This window comes from Hylobates moloch, unplaced genomic scaffold, assembly GCF_009828535.3.
Source record: "Hylobates moloch isolate HMO894 unplaced genomic scaffold, HMol_V3 SCAFFOLD_4, whole genome shotgun sequence".
In the NCBI taxonomy this organism is placed as follows: Eukaryota; Metazoa; Chordata; class Mammalia; order Primates; family Hylobatidae; genus Hylobates; species Hylobates moloch.
Window position 1 is genome coordinate 114472137 of NW_026652279.1, and position 13877 is coordinate 114486013.

Consider the following 13877-nt stretch of genomic DNA (forward strand, 5'->3'; position numbering starts at 1 on the left):
AGGAAATCTCCCTGCAGGGAAGGTTGAAGGACTCAGGGATTCAGGCTTCTGGGTTTATTGCAGTGCAGTTACACAATGGGAAATTTAGCTCCAGATTCATCAGCTACCGCCTGTTTGAAATTTACATATATATATTATAAACATAAATTACATAAGGTATAATTCACATGTGGTAAAACTTGCCAGTTTTAAGTGCACAGTTCAATGAGTTTTGACAAGTGTATAGTCATGTAAAGGCTACCACAATTAGGACATAAAACACTTCCATCCTCCCTGAAATGTTCTCTTGTGCTTTTTTTGTAGTCACCTCCTACCCCCACCCTCCAGTCTCTGGCCATCACTGATCTGTTTTCTATACCTACGGTTTTGCTTTTTCCCCAAAGTCATGGACATGGAATTATATAGTGAATAGGCTTTTGAATCTGCCTTCTTCAACCAGGGAATGAGTAGGTTCAAATTACCCCAGAGGAGAACTGGGCATTACTAGTGCTCTTGGGGTTCCCTGCATTGTTTACTATCTTTCCTGGGGTTGGATAGGGGATTATGGAGAGCTGTGGTGACCTGCTGCCCTTATAAGTGTTCCTGAGTGGCCTCTAGGGCCATGGGAGGGGTCTAAATCTGTGCACCAATCAAACCTACCAGGCAGCGCTCCCAAAGCATGAGATTTTCTTGTTACCAGGCTTGTTGAAGGTTTGTTCTCCAATCTTTACTCCTGTACCACAAGCATCCCTACCCAGGTGAGACTGTTTATTAATTAACATTGCATAGAGTGGTCATGAGCACAGGATTCAGAGTCATGCAAAAATGGATTTGACTCTTGGTCCTACTACTTGCATATGGTATGGTTTTGGGAAGGTGCCTTAACTTTTCTGAGACTCAGTGTCTTTTTCTGTAAGGTGGAATAAAACCACCTACCTTACAGTCCTCTTGGGTAAATGAAATGATATTAAGTATATAAAGTGTCTAGGAAAGTCCTTGGCCCATGCTCTGCCCTTTACGATGAGTTTTTAATCCCAGTTTCTCATTTTGAATTTTAGGTTCAGAATAGGCATTGGGTTGACAAGATATAAAGCTAACTGGGATTCAAGTTTACATTTCCCCTTATAATGGCTGTTGCAACTAGTGACTTTTTGAAGCAGGTGCCATTTTGACATGAAAGAGTTCCAAAGGCTAGAACACCCTCTCTTGGTCCTCAACTCCAAGATTGATCCTCAGAGCTGATATTTTCTATGCTTTGACTCCAAAAGATTGACCAATGTGAGCAGCAGAAACAAAGCCTGCTTCCCATTTCTTCTGGGCCACTGACAACCTAAACGAAGGCTGGCTGTCATGAAGCCCTATGGATAAGACTCAAATAAATGCATATGTTTTTCTACTCGCTTTGCTGTAGTCAATACGGGTATTGGCCTTTTCAGAACATGCATGGGTATTTACTTTGTACTCCGCTTTTAGTAAAATATATTTACCTCTTATGGTTTGTTTATATCACCAACCTAAAGAGTCTATTTTTCTCCCCTTCTTGTTCATGAACCATTGAAAGGGAGAGCTTCATCCTCTGTCCTGTGACTGTGTGGGCTGCCTTCAGGATGACGTTGGGAGGTTCTGTGCCTGAGCTTTCAGTCATCTCAAACAGATGTCATGCCATGGGAGGGTTATTAGCCTCCCGTGCTCCAGAATGTTCCGGAACAACAAAAGAGTAAATTGTGACACATCAGAAAATAAAAGGCAGGCACATTTCTAAGGCATGCTCTTAGTCAGTGGAACAGACCAGCTGGCCTGGCTCGTGGGTAAGAGATGCTATTTGAGCTGTCAGTTCAGTTGCCAGGCCCCACATCTGTAGCTCGGGATGTGCCCACTTGTCTCTGAGATCTGCATCTGTTCCTGGAACTTATTCAGGGGGAATAGCCCTTGGAATCAAGGTCCAGTAGGGAAAGATGGCCTTCAGTTTGTGCAAAGGGGAGATTTCTTGGGTGGCACCCTGAACCTCTTGGAGCCAAAAGTTCTGCTAGTAGAATGGCTTCTCAGAGCTCGGCTGCTCCGAGGACTATTAAGGAAAGACCTATGGTGTGTATGAGGACTTCCAAGAGATTTTTCTAGAGCTCAGTGTATGTGGAGGGTGGCAGAGAATGGGTATGAAAGAATGAATAGGGCCCAGGGTTTATATACCATCAAAGGAATTTGATTTCTGTACCTCCATCCATCAAATTTATAGTAACCTCAACTTTCTCAAGTCTTCTCTTTTTTCCCCAGCTTTATTGAGGTAAAATTGACAAATAAAAATTGTATATTTTCAAGGTATACAACATGATGCTTTGATATATGTATTCACTGTGAAATAATTGCCATCATTAAGTGAATTAACACATCAATTGCCTCACATAGTTAACCAAATCTCTTCTTTTTTTAGATTTTGCCAACTCATGTGTTCTTTTTGGTTGTGACCAACAATATTTTTATATCAATGTTACCCATGATTTTCTCTTTCACCTTGGTGGCTGTTGTCAGGGTTCCGTGTAAGAACAGAAACAACATCTTTTAACTGGAGCTGCTAACTGCTCTATTAGATAAATCTCACTGTCTCAGTGACTTGGCATAAGTGGGTTTTTTTTTTCCTCCCTCACTTCAGTGACCACTGCTCTCATCATTTTGTCCTTGGTCATTGCTTCTTTTAGCATCTCTCTCATCCCAACACGCTTTCCCCCGCTCATTCCCCAGTTGTGGTTTTGTCTGGTGCTGCCATGATGGGAGAGAGCGTCTCTTCCAAGGTGACTCTCTTCCAAGCAGTGACTCAGGGACCCAGGCTAGTTCCATCTTGTGTTATCACCATCTCCACCTATAGCTTCCAAGATTACTGTGCTCATTTCATCAAGCAGCTAGAAAGGAAAAGAATGTGAAGAAGCCTATGTGAGAGGTTGGTTTAGGTTTGATCTGAAAGGTTCATTTCTGCACACAATCCATTAGCATAGGGTCATGCCTAGCTGCAAGGAAGGCTGGGAAACATATAGTTGATGGGTGCACAGGAGAAAAGAAAATAGGTTGGTGAGCAGCCAGCCAGTCTGCCTTACCACTGTCGGTATTGCAAGAAGAAAAGGATTTCATACAGAGAATCAGGTGCTTACAAAATCACTGGAAAGGCTGAAGGTGCAGGGCAACTAGGGGCTGCAATTTAACAACTGGCTTTGAGGTCACTCTACTACCTACAACCTAGAAATCAAGAAACTGCATCTGCTGCTACCATTGGGGTGTCATCCCCACATCCCCCACACTGGACCAGATGATGGACTATGGACTCTATTTGCCACAAGCACTCATCTCTGCTGGTATTCATCTATCCACCCCACTCCCTTCCACAGTAAGCCTTCCACGTTTCAAACCTAATGTAAGTGGATCTCACGGACTGAATCTAAAATCACCCTGAACTGTGTCTACAGAGGAGCCTGGGAAATGTAGTTTTAATCTTTCTTCCCCTGTGACACAGTGAAAATGAGAGGAAAGGTTGAAAATTGATGCCAGTGCCAATAGACAATACCTGGCACAACAACTTCATTCAGTAACCCCTGTTTTCATCATTGCTGCTGCTTGGTGATTGCTTCTTTTAGCACCTACTATATCCGCTGGTCATTTATCACTATTTTATAATGCTCACACTCCAATGGTAGCTTAGCCTGATACCACTATAATGGGGGAGAGTTTCTCCTCCAACAATAAACCTTTCAAACAAACTTTTTTTATTCTTGCTCTGTCACCCAGACTGAAGTGCAGTGGTGTGATCTCGGCTCACAGCAACTTCCGCCTCCAAGGTTCAAACAATTCTCCTGCCTCAGCCTCCTGAGTAGCTGGGATTGCAGGCATGTACCACCATACCTGGCTAATTTTTTTTTTTTTTTGTATTTTTAGGTGAGACAGGTCATGTTGGCCCAGCTGGTCTTGAACTCCTGACTTCAGGCGATCCTCCCACCTTGGCCTCCTGGGCTCAGCGGCTCATGCTGGGATTATGGATATGAGCCACTGCACCTGGCCCCAAATGAACTTTTGAAGAGGAACTGGGCTTTACAATTTATAGCCCCTCCCCTAGACTTCATCAGAGTCACATGGCACCACATGGCGAATTTCTCTCTGGTGATCCATCAGTGTCCTAGGAGAGCTTCAGGCCCCTCAATTCTTCTTTGTCTCTGGGTAAGAATCTCTTCTGTTTCTGGGTAGAAATGAAGTGGTGGTGTTGTCTGGGGCAATACCCAAGATTTGTTGTCTCACACTGAGGAAATCAAGGAAGTGGACACACAAGAAGTGAGGTTAAGGGTGGAGATGCAATAGGTGAAAGAAAGAGAAAAGCTCTCTCCTGCAGAGAGAGGGGTCCCAAGCAGGTTTTCTACTTCTGCAGTGAAATGCAGTGGATTTTATAGATGAGCTTGAGGAAGCAGTGTCTGATTTACATAGGGCATGAAAGATTGGTTGGACCATGTGTACCATTTGTATAGGGTGTGGAAAGCTGGCCTAATCTTTTATTATGCAAATGGGTTCTCTACCTGGCCAGCACCGTGTTGCCTGTTTCTTTACTGTGCACATGGTGACAAAGAAAAGGGAAGATGGAGCCTCCATGTTGAACATACTTGGCCCTCAGGTAGTCCTTTTCTATTGGCACAGCTGCCGGCATTCCCCCGCGCAGGCTTCCAGCTTGCTTATCTATGTCTACAGCTCGATTTTTCAGGCTGCTCTTTGTTAGAAAAGAAACGATTTTGGGGTTGCTTTTTTTGTTAAAAGGAAAATTCTGCCAAAGACTCTTTTATCCTATGTGCCTAAATAATTTCTATCTCCTGTATCAGAACCACCCAGAAGCTTCCAGAATTTGGAATATCCCATACCCCCTATTTTCTCCTGTTCATCATCCCTGAAATACTGGCTGAAATTTTTCCCAGGAAGAATTATGGGGTTATTTGGCCAACAGGTTACTGCTCTTGAGAGGTGACAGCGCAGAGGGGGACCCTGGGGCCTTCCACAGTCCCTCATCTCCACCTGAAGAGCATCCTGACAAGTTATGGTAGTGTTCTTATTCTTTCAAATGATACCACACAGTTCATCAGTTTTCTCAGAACGATTCTTGGTGGGGCTGCACTACACTGAGTTTTACAGCCCCACTAAGATGATCTGTTGCTTGCTGGAGACTGGGTGGCAGATTTTCTAGCAGGATCTGAGAAGTCAATGAGTGAAGGCAGAACTGCCCTGGAGAGGAGGAATTCTGGCAGCATAAGCTCAGGGAATTAGTTTGGGAAAGAAAGTTTGTAATAACAGTGTTCTAGTTCCTGCTGAATAAAACATTCAGAGAGCTTTCCTTCTCCCAGCAGAAAAATAAAATACTCTGGAGGCAATAGGATAGTTGTTCTTTTTAAATGTTGTTTTTCATAAAACTCAGATGGTTGCAGTCATCTGACCATGACACTGTTCTCCCTCCTGCTCCTGCACTGGGCATCTTGTGGGTGTGTGTGAGAGAACATGTCCTGGGGCTGTATCATGGTTCTCTCATTTAAGCAGATGGAGAAACAGCCATTTAAATGAATAGGGCATGAGCCCAGAGAAGGTATAACCAGCTGCAAACAGACCAGTAACTATGGTTGTTACACATCTGGTAGGTAGTTCTATAGCGAAGCAGATAATGGGACTGGTATTTAAATGGCCATTAGTAGACTCCGACTCTGTGCACCCAATCAAGAAATACCCTGGAAGCTCTCTCTCAGTGCTGCTCTGCTGTCATCTGGCTGCAGATTGGGCCAGCAGCAGAGCTCTGGTCTGCATGGCTGTCATCATTGCCGACAGGGAGAAACTTCATTTTTGTCGAACTGAAATAGGGGATTCTGGAGTGGGCCCTCCACATCCGTGAGGCATCACAGAGGTGTGTGTCCTGTGGCCCTCTCCTGCATAGGTAAGAGTGCCAGCTTGACAATCATGCACCTCCGGCGTCTGTCTCTCATTAACCTTGTATCGACAAAGCTGTGAGCCAGTTAATCCCAGGGATTCAATTCGCGTGAGTGCCAGGTTATTCCTTTTAAGCCCTCTGGCAAAGTGAAGAAGGGGGAGGTACTTTTTCATTATGAAGGGGCCTCACAAGAGAACGGAGACAGCCTCTGCCCACCTGGTGTACAATTCCGATTCCGAGGCTGCTGAGAGCCATTCCTTTGCCTTAGAGATTTGTTCACAGTTAAAATGCAAATATCTTTGGCAAAGGGAATTTATTCAGAATGCTTTTTAAGACTTGCCTGAAAAGTTTGAATAATGAGGAGCATAAAGACTTTGAGGAAAGTGGAGCTTGATATTGATGAGGAACATCTGGACAGTTGAAGGGAAAGAAAAAGGAGACAGGAAGAATGGAGAGACACCTTTTCCTACCTTTGCTGGGTCTCCTTTCTCCACCCCTTCTCAAGAAAAAACTCTTTTATTTCCCCTTGTTTTTCATGAGTGTTAACAACGGCAGGTCGGGTGCAGTGGTTCATGTCTGTTATCCCAGCACTTTTGGAGGCAGAGGCGGGAGGATCACTTGAGTCCAGGAGTTGGAGACCAGATTGGGCAACATGGCAAAACCAAATCTCTATAAAGAATACAACAACAACAACAACAACAACAACAACAACAACAACAATAATTAGCCTGGCATGGTGGTGTATGCCTGTAGTCCCAGCTACTCATGAGGCTGAAGTGGGAGGATTGCTTGAGCCCAGGAGGTCAAGGCTGCAGTGAGCCAAGATCACACCACTGCACTCCAGCCTGGGCAGCAGTGAGACCTTGCCTCACTCTATTCATGCTTGTTGTCCTGGTATAATTATTAATAGTGAGCACCTTTTACTCCCAGAAGGGTTCCAATTTGAACAATAAATCATATAATCATGCTACTTATAGGCACCTCATAGAAAAAGGATATTTGTTTTGTCTCTTGTTTCTTTCTTCCTTGCTTTTGTTCTGGTTTTGGGGAAGCTGCAAGGAGACACATGCTTCTACGTTCACATAGCAATTCAGTGACAAATAGAAACATGAATCAAGTGGGAAAAAAAAAACCAAGGCAAGCCTAAAATACATCAAACTGCACCAAAAATGCAGATTGAAATGGAACACATTGTCTGTGGGTCCCTGATTCCTCCTCAGGCCCCCGATGCTGGCTGTGATCACTGCTTAGCACTAAAGCCACAGGCCTGGCAGCAGGGACAAGGCTTTGGAAAATGGCACGGCATTCTAGTCTACTTGTGGCCTGTGGGCTGAATGGAACTTTTCTGGGGTACAATATGCTGAAGATGTGGCTGTGTGGTAGTGTAGCTGCCCAGTGGGTTCTTGCCCACTGCCTAGACAGTAGGGGTATTGTGTGATGGAGGTACTCCAAGTAGGGGGAGGACACAGCCACATCTGCTTCCAGCACCAGCAAAGTGAAGGGTGATCACTCCTCCTGGCCTCTCTGTAGAAGAGGGACTTTGGAGATACGTGTACACACACATGCATGCATATGCATACACACACACACACATGCACACAAAGCAGGCATTCAACGTATGGGTGAGCTGATAGTGTGACATAGTGTAAATAGATGTGATTTTGGAGGCAATCAAACTTGAGTTCAAATCCTCCCAGCTCCACAATTTATGAGCTGTGTTACCTTGGTCAAGTTTCTTAAACACTCTGAGTCTCAGTTTCCTTTACTATGAAATGTGGTAGTTGTGAGGGTTAACTGATATAATATATTCCAGTTTTTAGCACCATGTCTGCCCCATACGATGGTCAATAAATGTTAGTTTCCAATTTATCCTCATCCTGTCTTCCAGCTCTAGTACTTAAGAACCTTTAAGCGCAGCAGAAGGAGGCTTACACAAGAGAAAAATGTGCTCTCTTCTGGCCAAGGGAGCATGCCCACAGTCAACCTTTTATTTAGTTTCAGTTTTTATACCCATTATAGGCAGCATCCAGGTCTAGCCCCACTCATCCAACTTCATATATTCCGTAGGGCCTAGAATGGCCTGGCTCCTGGCTTACGAAATGGCAATTGTATGGCTGCTGAACAGAGGAATACAGTTGGGTAAAGAACAGGGAGTGTTTTGTTTACCAGAAACCATGCAGCTCAGAGTTATGTTTTGATTCCTTGAATTTCCTGCAGGTAGATCCTGTAGTGATTTAGCACGAGTGTTTGTTTTTCAGACACTGCTGAAGGCCTGCTCCTCTTTCTACTTCTTGCTATCCCCAAACAACAAGAGGGTAACAGGATCTGTCTCCCAGAAAACAGCCTGCTCTTGGCCTGTTACTATTGTGCATCCTCTGGGTTTGGCCTTGACTCTCCTGTGTGCAACGCTGTGAGCAGAATATCAATTGGTGTAGAGGAGAAGCAAGCCAGGCACTGCCAGCCCAGAGCCTTCATTATCGGGGAGAGATCATGCTACATCACAGAAAATAACTTCTTTTTCTCACTTTATAAATTAGCTTGGCAATTTCTAGAATGATGAACCCTTAGTCTCACAGATTGTGCTTCTAAAGAGTGGGGAAAAAGGAACCAGAATGCAGTGCTCTTTGCAGTTCCAAAAAAGAAGCCTGGTGGGAATTACTCTGGCAATCCCTAGGGTACCCTATTCTCTACCCTCCCTGACTCCACTTTTTTCTCCCTAGTTACACCGCTATTTTGGTTACTCTATTGCAGAAAGCTTTGGCTAAGACATGGGATCTCAGCTGGGGCTTCCAGGCTGGGGAGAAGGGCAGGGACCCTGCTTTTTACAGAAGGACCATGCAAAATACTAGATTCCTGTGCCTGATAGTTGACTAGCCTTTTCAGATATAGGTTTATCCAGTATATTGATTTTGTCACAGAAGCATAAAAGCAGAGATAATCAAAGCTAGAAATGAACCAAAACATCATCTAGACTCACCTGTTTGCTCCATAGATAAGGAAATTGAGACCGAGAGAGGATAAGTGACCTACCCAAGGTCTTCATGCAGCTGACAGGTGGCCAGGCTGGGCTGGATCAGGAGCCTGGGTGGGCATCAGTGTGCTTCCCCTTCCTTGCTCTGCCTATCAAAGAAGCAGGCTTAGGCTTCCCAAGGGGAAAATGGGTGGATTTTTCTCATTTCATTTTATTTCAAAGTAAAAAACACATTCTTATTTGTTCTTATTCTACTTGCAAACTCCAATTACTAGTTCTAGTGTTAACTACTTAACGTAATTTAGTTAATTAGCTAATTACTAGCAATGGAAAGTAGTTTTCTTTGACCTTTTATATCCACATTCCTCCCACCATAAAGAAGTTGGTGTCTTTGGTGTTGAGTGGTGTTAGCATAAATGGTGAATTACTTGGCAGAAAACCATAGTCTAGCTCCTGAAGGTCATGCTTTCCTCTATTAAACACTCTGTACTCCTTTATAAAGAAAGGACAATTTTGAATTGAAAGCAGTACACACACACATACATACTGATCATCAGGGAGAGTTAATGTTGTAATTAAGTATAGAGGAATTGGGGTTCTTTGGGTCTGACTTCAGGTTTGGCTTCCAACCTTTCCCAGATAGGTGACTTTGAGCAAATAACCTAAGCCTCTATTTCCTCAGTTGTAAAATGGGTGTGATGATTGTGCTTATTTTGTAGTCGCAATGAGGATTAAATGGGGGTGATATATATGTAAAGTTCTTAGTACCTTACCTGGCAAATACCACATCTTCAGTAAATAGCTGTTAATACATATGTATCACAGAAAAATTGGGGAACTTACACGGATATGAAGAAGGAAATAAAGTCTGCCTTAGTTCCACCTCTTAGAGACTGCTTCTCTTCCCATTATGTACAGACTGACAGAAGACATAATTACAGACACATGTTCCTATCCTAATGTATGTATATTTTAGTCAGCTATGAGTTCCTAATGTATGCATAATTTAGTAGGCTGCTTTTTTCATTTAACATTCTTTTGTGGACAACTTCCCTTATTTTTAAAAATCATGATTTTTGAGGGGAGGAGGTAATTGTGCAACTTCATTGTGGCAGTAGCTAATGAGTACAGGGCCCTCAAATCTTTAGGTTTTATCTCATTGAGTAAAAGTGATTTTTAATGTCTACAAATTATTCCATAGACATATCATAATTTATTTAATCATTTCCCAATTGTTGCAAGTTACTTTGTTTTCCCTATTTTATTTTATTTTTTGACTTTATAAACTTCTGAGAATATAAATCTTTGTTTGCACTTTTGATCATGTTCTTAGGGTAGATTAAGTACATTATTGGGTCAAAATACAAACACTTGTCAGAATCTTAATCCATACTGCCAAGTTGCTTTGCAAAAAGGAGCAGCGCTTTGCTTTGTAAAGCTCATTCTCCAAAGCTGCACAGGCCAAGGTTTCCTACTGGGCTGTTTTTGTGAAAGGGGTAGTCAAATTCCTAACTAATATCCTTGGTCAATCAGGAGTCAGTTTCCTCTTCCTTCCTCTCCTGGGCTGCGTCTAGGACAGTTGGAAATATCTCTGGTTTGGGGATCCTTTGGGACCTCCTCCTAAGTAAATCCAGCGTATACTAATTTGGAGGCTATCTAAACCTGAACTTGACCTTTAAAGCTCAGCTAATCTAATCCTAAGTCTTCTGATCAGTGGGATGGCATCCTCCATCATGCTTGTATTTAAAAACTTTCAAAACAGTCAAGCCCGTGGGTTCTTTGCTTGGTCTGCTGTTGGATGGATAATCTCCCTTCTTTGCTAGGAAGTTACTGCTGAAGTTTACCCTCAAATCCTTAATGAATTTGTTCCTGGTAAGGGTACTCTCCAGGCACTTGGCTTCCCTTCTCAGTGTGTGGGCAACAACCCCATCACAGGGAAGCTTTGCTGATGCCCTCTCTGTGTCTGGTATAGGGAATGTTTGTTACCTGGCTTGGGTATTGTTAAGCTTCTTCTCCATCTTCTCTTCCTTGAATCTAGATTTTTTATCTTTCCTGGAATCCTTTCTATTCCCATGGCTGATCCTCTGCATTAATTTATGCCTCAAATGTTGCATCTTCTTTTTTTTTTTTGAGATGGAGTCTCACTGTACCCCCCAGGCTGGAGTGCAATGGTGTGATCTCGGCTCACTGCAACTTGTGCTTCCCGGGCTCAAGTGATTCTCCTGCCTTAGCCTCCTAGGTAGCTGGGATTGCAGGCATGCATCACCACACCCAGCTAATTTTTGTATTTACAGTACAGATAAGGTTTCACCATGTTGGCCAGGTTGGTCTCGAACTCTTGACCTCAAGTGATCCACCTGCCTCAGCCTCCCAAAGTGGTGGGATGACAGGCGTGAGCCACCATGCCCAGCCAAATATTGCATACTTAACTAATTGGTTTCTCTGCTGCCAGCCTCTGCTTCCTCAAACCTGTCCTGAACACAGCTGGCAAATTAATCTTCTTTAAACATAGTCCTGAGGTGCCACTCTTCACTGATGACCAGATTAAGCATACTGTCAAGGACATCCATTGTGTAGACCCTGTTTCCTAGTTACCCCATTGCATTTTCCACCCAGAAGCCATTACTTGCTGTTCTCCAGTGGACCCAATCCTTTTCAGACTTCTTACTTTCCCCTTGCTCAATTGCCCTCCCCTTACCCATGTCTCTGTGTTGAAATTTCATCAATGATCAGTGGCTATCCCAAACGCTCCTATGTGAAGCCTGTCTTAACCCTCTTCACTAGAATGAAAGCTTACTCTTCATGAATACCTATTGCATATTCCTCTCTCTTCTCAGTTTGCCCCATATTAGAATGATTTCTTTGGCTGGAGAATTCTCCCTTTGTCCCAATCTTGGCAGATATAAAGTCCTGGAGGGCAGGACTGTGTCTGCTTCCTTTCTGTAGCCCCCGCATCACCTGAGAAGTGCTTTGTACATGGACACTCACATGTTCTGAGACAGAAGTCCTCGGATGCAGCCCTCCTCTTGTGTTGCCTAAGAGCTGGAGCAGCACAGCTGCCTGGATTTGTTGTTTTTCCCAAGAGAAGTGATTATAACACTTTATCTTCCCCTTTTGGCTTTCAGCCAGTGGCTCTGCATCTAATCTCTAATTTTCTTTTTGTTTAACGGGTTGTTCTGTCTTCCCAGCCAAAGCAAAATGATGATGGTAATAACGTGAGTTGTTATTTCTTGAAAACCTACTATGTGCTAGACACTGTGCTTTACATATGAGATCTCATTTATTAATCTTCAGAAACATTTTATAAATTAGGTACTATTTCCCTATTTTATGGACGAGAAAATGGAAGCCTGGAGAGATTAAAAAACCTGCACCCAAATCATTGACGTAGTAGGTTAGAGTTGGAGTCAAGAACTGAACCCAGGGCTGTCAGCCCAAGTCTTCTTACTATGTCCTGCTAGAAAAGGACGACTTAAGGGTGGGATGCATATCAGACTTGGCTCACTTTTCCTGGGACCTAAGACCATGAGGCTTTTGCAGTAGAGGGACATGGAAACCTCTACTGCAGCTTGGTTTTGCTGAGCACTGGCTCCTCTTCATCTGTTGCAGGCCTTAGGAAACGACAAGGAGATTGAGTTAAGCCTCTGATCTCAGACATATCACTGCACCAATAGGCAAAATGTACCCTTGATGTTAAATTGTGGGGAACTTGACTCATTGCTATACTATCCAGGTCATCTGCTTGCTGGGCAAAGGCAGTTGAAAATGGGTACAGTATATGCCAAGATTAAGACACTCTCAAAACTAGTTATGGTGGGATAATTCAATGCTGCTTTTTAAGGAACTCTAAAAAACAGTACCTTTGCTTAGTGATTGATGTAGTTATTTAATAGACATTAATAAAATAAATGAATGAATTAATGAATATAGGAATGAATTAGTGGTATTTTATGGGTTTTTTTAATGGCAAGCGATGTGGAATAATTGGAAAAATGGGATCTGCCAATCATTAGTTCACTGACCTTGGGTAACTTATTCTCCCTGAGGTTCAATTTGTCACATGTAAAATGGTAATGTTAATACCTACTGTCAAGAACTATGAGAAATCTGAGATTTTACCTTCTTTCAAGCTAACGTGGCCTGATACATTTTCAAAGATGCTTGCAGAAGACATGGGTATTTTGGGTCAGATACATGGACTTTATTACTCATGGCATAGCAAAACATGAACATCACCATGTTTGTATCTATTTCTTTTGCAAATGGCTCTGATATATGCTTGTACACAGAGTGAGCTGTGTTAAAGAAGAGGGACCCCAAGCTTAGGTGTCCTCAATTTAAACTGGGCAGTAAGCATGCTTGCCCTTTTCTCTGGCAGAAGATGCTATCTTCACTTTTTCAGGCTGTTGGCTCTCCACATGTCCTTGAGAAGATACATTGGAACAAAGGCTGATACTGCCATGCTTGCAAGACATACAAAATGCATGAGACCAGTGAAGGATTATCTCCCAAAATCTACCTCATGGATTTTGTTTTATGAGAATTAAAGAACTAACATATCTTATCAGTTAGAATAGGCTAAGCAATTCTGCAGCAACACATGACTGTCACAGTGCCTTAAACCATGAAAGATTTCTTGCTAATGCCACATATTCAGGGGGAATTGGCTGGGGACTCTGTTTCAGATCAGCCTCACTCCAGGTCCTAAGCTGAAGGAGGTGCCGTGATGTGGCACATTGCCATGGCAGAGGGAAAGTGAGTGTGCAGAATTGCATGCTGACTCTACAAACTTCACGCTAACTTCATCCCAGAAGTGACATGCATCACTTCTGCTCACATTTCATTGTCCAAAGCGAGTTATGTAGCCAAACCTAACCTCAGGAGGGAAGTGAAGTGTGCCCAGAAGAGCCAGAATATTTATTTGGTAGGTGGCAAAAATTACTGCTAGCCAAATGCAAAGTCCTTGCACAAGCCTGGACACATTAAAATAGTCAC